The 7237-nt window shown below is 28.1% G+C and overlaps 1 protein-coding gene across 3 annotated transcripts in view; it reads right to left on the minus strand.

Moving 5' to 3' along the window:
• The window catches only part of LOC107445483 (protein trapped in endoderm-1), an 89981-nt gene extending 83530 nt beyond the window's left edge, over positions 1–6451 (minus strand). Inside the window, exon 1 of one of the 3 annotated variants that reach the window (XM_071187168.2) lies at positions 6045–6445. The gene's annotated coding sequence lies outside the window, so the exon portion shown is untranslated. Of the gene's footprint in view, positions 1–6044 lie in introns of all 3 variants that reach the window. The other 2 variants (XM_016059880.3, XM_016059879.5) reach the window with 2 other exon arrangements.
• Positions 6452–7237: the final 786 nt, after the last annotated feature.

Genomic DNA, 7237 nt, shown 5'->3' on the forward strand with positions numbered 1-7237 from the left:
TTAAAGATAAAATTATCCGAACAATAATTTTTCAAATTTTCCCTTATTTGCAGATACAGTCAAATCCCGCTATAGTGAACACGGTTTATAGTGAACTCCCGGATATAGTGAACGAAATGTTAGGTCCCGTGCCTTGCTATACACTTATAATGTTATTTTTTGTGGATATAGTGAACCAAAAAGGTGAGGAAGTTGGATATAATGAACTTTTTTCTGTCTTCAACTGATTTTTTTCTTCGTTTTTTTTTTAATAATTTTGAAATTTTTACTTTAAAATAAATACATATACCGATTTTTAAAACCATCTATAGAGGGGAATTTAGCGATAAGCTTCTTCTATTTCACTTTCCCATCCCTAAACAAACCAAGCAGATATTTCCAACCCTGGCAGATAGTGCACCTGTAAGGTGTCAGTGGGATCAATATGAATTTTCTGTCAGGATTGCTCATCAGCTAAAGATTACTAAATTTTTTTTCTTCTTGTAAGCAAGACGAAGAGTAATAAAAAATAACTCATTTTTCGTTACTAAATAATATTTTTCAGTCATTTATTTAAATAATGTGTAATAAAAGGGAGGAGTTTGGGAACCATTAGTTAAATTGCCTGCGGAACGGATATAGTGAATTCCCGGTTATAGTGAACCAAAATTTCGGTCCCTTGAAGGTTCACTATAGCGGGGTTTGACTGTATATGTAAAATTGTAATTCATTGTCATTGTACAAATAGTAATTTATTGAAATTTCAGTATTTTTCCATTTCGCCGGCACGCGCGATAAAGTCGATAATGCAAACTTACTGAGTGCAAGTAAATTCAGCTTTTTTCCTTTATAAAATAATAACAAATAAGTTGACAAAATAGCTGAAATTACTTGCAGCTGCGAAATGAAGAAGTATCAAAATTTCTTTAATTTACAAAATTAATTATTTATATTATTTTTGAAAAGGAATGAAAAACTTTTCAAACCACTTTATGTTTCACAACAAATGTAACTCTAAGAATCTATCAGATTTTCTTCAGTAACTATTAGACTATTTTTTACATTAAAAAAATACCAAAGTTTATTTTTACTTGTAATTAGAGAGTAAGAAAAAATTATATAAAAAAGGAACACCGGTATTCCATCTGCGCCAAAGGAATCCGGAACTTTAGCAGAAAATTCAAGAGTATTTTTTTTTAATAGTTTCCATGAGAAATTTATCAGGTATTTTTTACCTTGCAAAGGAGTAGAGTTTGATAAAAGTCTAATTTCTCCAGCTTATACAGGAATTTTTTTTTCTCCCCAAGCGGCGTATTTGTCTGAAAAAGCTCTCCATAACACCATAGAGTGTTCATATTTTAGTTGCAAAAAAAACAGGAAAAATCTTGAAAAAAAATCCGTTCACTGAGCCATATGAACTAGCAAGGGTCATAATTCATGTTTTTTTCCCGATCTCAAAATCTAATAACCCCGGACTATTTTGTGCGCGAGCTATTAAGTTGATCTACTTCAAAGTTTTTTTTTATTTTTTTTTTTTTTTATATATAACCGTCGCTGAACAGCAGACCCAATTTTATGGGTTTACGACCACTAATGTTAAACTCCGTAGCCTTTTAATTTTGGACCGAATCCAGAAGACAAAGGAACTTCTGGATCAAGTACTGGGAGAAATTTGCTTTCATGGAAAACTTTTTGATGGAGCTAATCTGCATTTGCGTTACAGGGAATGGAAGACCAGCAGAACCTCCCACGGTTAGCCTGACGGCAAGAGGACTCTAACCCATGATCCGTCTACCACTGGGGATATTTCAAGTCACCACTACTGTGGTCAGTGCAAGCCGGATGCAGAATTCGTATCGACTGGGATTCGAGCCCGGTTCACCTCATTGGAAGGCGAGCGCTCTATCCCCTAAGCCATCGCGGCTCACTCTAACGGTTTCCAATTTTTAACAACTACGAAACTCTAAATCATCGAACATATTTTGGCCGAACCTCAAATATATAAATAAAATTTATCAGCAGCTGTGAACATATTAACACTAAAAAGACTGAAACTTAGTTTGTATATACCTATATTGTCCAAAAGCAGTCAAAATGACTGGATTGTGAATGCGTAAATAAATTTGTTTAAAATTAATTTTTAATATTTTTTATATTATTTACAAGTACATAACAAGTTAATAGTAAATATTAACAATAAAAAAATTGTATGCTATAAAAAAGCTATAAGAAATTGTGTCATTATATACATCATTGTTTTTCTAATTGAAATTAAAAAGCAGTCAAAATAACTTCCTTGTGCAATCTAGAGCGTTTTAACAATAAAAATCTTAAAATAATCGATTTTATGTCAAACAGGTGAATTTGCAGGACTGGAGTGCATATTCTGAATTTATTTTAGATGTTTAGATTAGCTGAAAATGAATAAGATGAATTGTAGTTTTTGAAAAAGAACTCTTATAAACATTGAAAACAGTTATCAAAGAAACATAATTTGTTATTTCTGAATTCAGTCAATTATTTTGAATTGAAAAGTTCGACACGAAATACTGTTGCAAATTTTTATAAATTTTGTTATTTTTTTTACTGGCATTCATAAAAATTACTCATAATTCATTTCATAAAAATAACTAAATTATCAAAGAAAAATTATGGTTCAGTTTTATGATATAAATATAATTACAAGTTTCAAAAGTTATTACTGAGTGAACAAATTTTAACTTTCAGAACCCCGCTGAACCTACCGGGGAACCTCAGGGTTCCGCGGAACACCATTTAGGAACCGTTAATCCATAGCATAAGATAACATAAAATCTAAAACGTAAAATATGTTAATATTCAATCAAAATGTTTTCAGGAATATCTTGAAATTATCTCAATAAAAATTATAGGAATGAGTAAATTAAAAAAAATCGAATGTAAAAACAAATGTAATTTAGAAGCTATTTTAATTGCCTATAGAATTGAAGAATATAAAAGAGTTCAAAGCCAAAAAGTCAAAACCATGAAATCCAAAAATATGAATTTCACTTTGAAGAAGTTAGTTATGAAATATTGACTAGCCACATTAAAGGGATGTGTTTTAAAAATTAAACAATAAAAAAGGAAAAAAATTAATAGCATAAGAAGGCAAATTCTTAATATTTTAAATATTATTAATTTAGTTTTCTTTTTTATTCAGAGGGCATATTCAGCAGAAATGTAGTTAAAGAGCATCATCTTTAGAATCTTTCAACATTATTGAAAAATGTATAAAAAATTGAGCACGGGAAAAATTATGTTTTGCTTTGTTTCACAAGCACTTCCTTCATACATTTTTCTTATACATGTTATATTATGCAATATCTTTGCTGTTTGGGTTTAACAGCAGAGTGACTAATAAAAAAAATATATGAAATCTACTGTTTTTAAAATAAGCAGAGAAAAAATCATTTAAAAAATAAATCACTTTTGAAAAACGATGAACAAAACAAAATGATGAACAAAACATAACAAAAATTAAAAAAAAACTTGATATAATTTATAAAAAAAACACACGATATTTGTTAGCTATCAAAATAGTACGAGTGCAGAATTAATAGACGTGCATCAATATATACCTTGCATTATTGTATACCTCTTTAATATTATGCAATATTCATATCGTCTATCACGTGTTTTACACAATCCTTTTCCGGCACAGGAATAACATTTAGCAAAAGAAAAACCCATTTTAAAAATATAAACACTCGTTTTTTCCCCAAGAAATATTTCTGAACATGAATTTCTGCCTACCATCGCTTCCTGTAGTTCTGGGAAATCATCGGAAGTAGTGAAATGCTAAAGAAATAACTAATCACGTATTTATGAATAAACATGTATGTATTTTGTTTATGTTTTATTGGAGTGAAGTTATCGAATCAGAATGAAATTTAAATAAATATAAAAATTCGAAAGTATATTTCGGGTTGAAACAATTTAAAAACAGAGAAGCATCGATTGAATATATTTAAAAGGACTATAACATTAGATGTTTAACAAAAAGCAGAAAATTATAAGCAAGTCAAAATTGTATGACATTATGCAACGAAAGAAAATATTATACGAACAATAATCGAAAATTTTCTTTAAAGAGCGATTAACATAATTATCTATCATTAATATTTAGCATATTTATCGAATTGATTTTTAATTCAATACATTCCTTTCAATCCATACCTTTGCAATCTTTGTAAGTTTTTTTTAAAAAATAATAATAAAAACCAGTTTCTATTTTGTTCAAACAATCAAAAAGTTAGAATGAAAGGGCATGGACGATTATAGTGATTAGCCCCACTTTTTTCATAGGTGGCACAAATTTAAACCGAACTTTCCCTTACTAATGCTTCTAAATATTGTTGTTTTAATTCAAGTTTTAAAAGAATTTCCAAGAGAAGCACAATACACATAAACATCTGATTGCATGCATGGTGGTATTTTTCACCAAAAATGCTCTCCTGAACATTTTTAAAATGTCATCATTATTCTATTCCAAAGTTTTTAATTAATTAACAAATATAGACAATTGTAAACAAAGCTTCATTGTAGAATAAAGTTTAAACTTTGGTTTTAATAATCAAAAATTATATCTCGATTAATATTGAATACTAATATAATGTAAATTAAATTTTCAAAAAAATTTGTCAGCTCACGAGCTAACTAAAAACTAGAATATTTTTATCATGAATGATTTAACTTGTGTAATCTTCAATATAAGTATACATTATGTAATTTATTAAATACATTAAAAATTGCAATATTATGTAATTTTCAGAAAAGTTTTATATGTTATAAAATTTAAATATCAAATATATAGTAAATCCATGTATATTTACATTGAATTAATTTTTTCCGTACAACAAAACAACGCAAACATTCTACAATATTCGAGAGTAGTTATTCATCTTGTGTTTTAAACAATACTTCTCTAAATAAATAAATAACCTAAACAGAATTATAAGGTGATATTTTTTAAACTAGTTTGGTTTTCAATGGAAAATTAGTTTAAATTTAATAAAAATTATTCATTGATTTAAAATAAATATGAGAGAATACAAATATAAATACAAATTTAAATTTACATATTCTAACATATGTTGAAATTGTAAATATATATAGATATATATTTACAATTAACTTGATGATTAAATAAATATTAAAAATTACTTTGCGAATTATATATCACTCAGATTTGTTATGTAAAAGACAAAATTTAAATTTAACTATTGAATATTAGACAAATGGTTGTTATACTGTTGAGATTTGTCATAAAAAATGCAATATTCAAATTCAAATAGATGATCAATAACTTAAAGCAGTTAATAAAGTTACAGTGTAAAACTTTTTGAATATTAGGAATTTTTATACCCATAAGATCAAGTCCCCCTCTAAAGAAATGAAAATAAAAGAATAACTGAAGAAAATTACAGAAATTAGAGCTCAGAGCAAACTTTGAATTAATAAATAATTACAAAACAATAAATACTATAAAACTGTAACATAAACTAACTATATATTATACTAACTATTTTTATAAACTCTATTGCATCAAACAGTTTTTATAATACCTAATAAACATAAACATTTATGTAAGCTATCTGAAAGTGTGTTAATACTAATTTTTGTTAATATAATATTGATTATCAATAATAAATATCATAAATAAATTACTTTTCAGAGTATTTATATTATGTAATCAATCATTTGATTCATCATAGAATTTTTTTTAAAAAGCTGTTTATGATGTGATAATCTATGTATAAAAAAACTTTTATAGAAAAGAAAGGACGAAAAAACAATAGTTCACAGCTGTTAAGCTCGAAATTTTTTTTTTTCAAACTTAGTTTTATCATTATTTATCTAATTTCATAATTTTTTTAAATTTATTTAGTGAAATTTAATAAAAAATGTCTTCGAAGGGTTATTTTAAAATTTGAGAACACTGCATTAATTTATGCACCATCGCAGCAAGCATTAGTTACAACAACAAAAAACGAGATTAGAATATTTCATTTGGAATTGAAAAATAAACAAAATCTCGTACTCACCTGGAAAAAAACTTTATCTTAATGACTTCCAAAAAAAATTCTTTAAAATTCAAACGATAACCACATAATTACACATCGATAAAAATATAAACAATATAATCGATGAGTAAATAATTTCACTGAAGAAAATTTCAAAATAAAAACGCTTTTCACACTTTTATATTCAAAATTGTAAAAACGATCTCACGATTTCCGAAATAAAAACGAAGAGCGCGTCTCATGAGTCGTCGAGAAAGAACAGATGATCTTACTTCTTCCACGGGATTAAGCAAGATTTCACCGATCGTTTGACAAGCAAGCGACCGCCAATGGCAATTGTGGGGGAGGATCTTCGGTGTGTGCCGAAAGAACCGGATGAGATAGGAAGAAGGGATACAGGTGGTGGATCGTTTTCAAGTTTTAAGGATAGCTGGGAAAAGATTAGAAAATTATCCATAGAGAATTTTAGTATTTTCACTTATCTGATTACTTTTTGTACAAGAAAAGGTAAATTACCTGATTACTTGATAAGAACAGGCGTAGTTTACAGATAGTAAACATGTAAAGGTGTATTCTTATGTTTATTAATTTTATTTATTTTCTTCCGAAAAGTTTCTCATCTTGCTTGTTTATCGCTAGTATGAGTAATAATGGTATTTTAAGGTAATTTTCCCCATGTTATACACAGAAAAACTCATATTCATATTTTCGTTAAGAAATATTTTACAAGAAATATGAAAATTATATTTGAGATTATTCCCATTTTGCAAACTATTGCAGTGATGTAGTTTGTTAAAAATTCCTTCGCGTGCCATAATTTATTCAAAAGTAAAAATTTAAATTATGAAAAAGAATTAATCTGTTTAAGAAGAAGATTTTATAAACTGTGCTTTTTCAGATTCTAAACTTCATATTTAAACATTTTTTTAGGTAATAAATTTTGACTATATTTTGCCAGTAGGTAGGTAAGTACTTTATTTTCGTCACACTAGAATTGCACAATAGGCTATTGGCGACGGTCTGGGAAACATCCCTCAGGATGATCCGAAGACATTCCATTGAAATGTTGATCTGCTGCTGACGGAAGGCTCCCCTGCCTTAGTAGCCCGATGACCTGCGCGCGAAGTTAGCACATTACGGTAGAACAATTTAACGCTGGCCGATACCGCGCACCCTCGGCCCCTACGCAGGCTGATCAAAGTGGTCACCCAACT

Source organism: Parasteatoda tepidariorum, chromosome 9 (assembly GCF_982258835.1).
Source record: "Parasteatoda tepidariorum strain Cologne lab strain chromosome 9, Ptep-v5.0, whole genome shotgun sequence".
Lineage (NCBI taxonomy): Eukaryota > Metazoa > Arthropoda > Arachnida > Araneae > Theridiidae > Parasteatoda > Parasteatoda tepidariorum.